We start from the raw sequence: 1,334 nt of genomic DNA, 5'->3' as shown, positions 1-1,334 counted from the left end.
TGTTGCAGACTGGGGGTCCCAGAATCCATCCACAGTGATCAAGGGAGAAATTTTGAATCCAGGGTTTTCTCTACCATATGTGAGAAGTTGGGTATTGCCAAGACTCGCACCACACCCCTTCACCCCCAAAGTGACGGGTTAGTGGAGTGATTTGATAGGACTCTTGCAGAACAGCTGTCAATCATCACATCCGGTCATCAGAGCGACTGGGATTTACACTTGCCACTTGTCCTCATGGCATGCCGTACTGCAGTCCAAGATTCAACTTCTTGTATGCCTGCTCTACTGATGCTTGGCTGCGAGCTGAGGACTCCTGCTCAGCTTGCATTCGGAAGACCTCCTGATGCATTGGGGACCCCTGCTGGACCTGCCTATGCTAGGCAGCTGCAGGATCGGCTGGACATTGTGCATGAATATGCCAGGAAGCATATTCAGGAGGCAGGAGTACGACAGAAGAGGAACTGTGACATGCACACCAAGGGTCGGCACTTTGTCCCTGGGGAGTTGGTGTAGGTCTACTCGCCTACGCGGAAGAGAGGCAGGTGCCCCAAGCTGGACAGTCACTGGGTTGGACCATGTGCAGTCCTAGAGCGATTGGGGGAAGTTGTTTATCAAGTTCAGTTGCCTCCATGGGGACGCTGGGTAGCTCTGCACAGAGACCGACTCACAACTTACAAGGGCATCGTTGCTCCTCAGGACATAGGTCGGGACAAGGGGATACCAGCCGCATTGTCTCCTGCAGAGGGGAGTGCTACTAGCAGTCCGGCAGACACTGGGAGAGGGCAAGAAGGATTCCCACAATTGGGGGCAGAGCAGCGGGCAGGGGTCATGACCCCACGGCGCCCCAGACGGCAGCGACGACTCCATCTGAGGTTCAGAGATTTTGTCCTCTGGGTCGAGGACTCTACTATTGGGGGGTTAGTGTAGCATGTTCCCTAGTTGGACTATTCCAATGACATTTCTATATTCGTGTTCCTATAGCAGTTCTGTAGTTTGGTTCATAAAAAAAGGGAAAGGACTGTTTATGAGGGGGAAAAACACCCAGGAAAAATGTTGTTGTTTGTTGTCTTTGTTCGAATGGCTGTGGTGCAGATTAAAAATAAAAACATCCCTCCTTTAACGAGTCATCCGCATATAAATTACAACGCATGAATAGAGAAGGCGTTACAATACTTATAGCTTCAGACACATCACCCTATCTGACAGTCTTTTCCAGTGGCGGCTCATGGAGTTTCCACCAGGAGGGGCTATAACTCCAAAATAGACAGTATATATATATATATTCATTCAACATTTATATATATATATATATATATATATATATATATATATAT

This window comes from Nematolebias whitei, chromosome 13, assembly GCF_014905685.2.
Source record: "Nematolebias whitei isolate Nwh7 chromosome 13, NemWhi1, whole genome shotgun sequence".
NCBI classification, from domain to species: domain Eukaryota; kingdom Metazoa; phylum Chordata; class Actinopteri; order Cyprinodontiformes; family Rivulidae; genus Nematolebias; species Nematolebias whitei.
The sequence above is the reverse complement of the archived record's forward strand: the minus strand, read 5'-3'. Positions refer to the sequence as shown.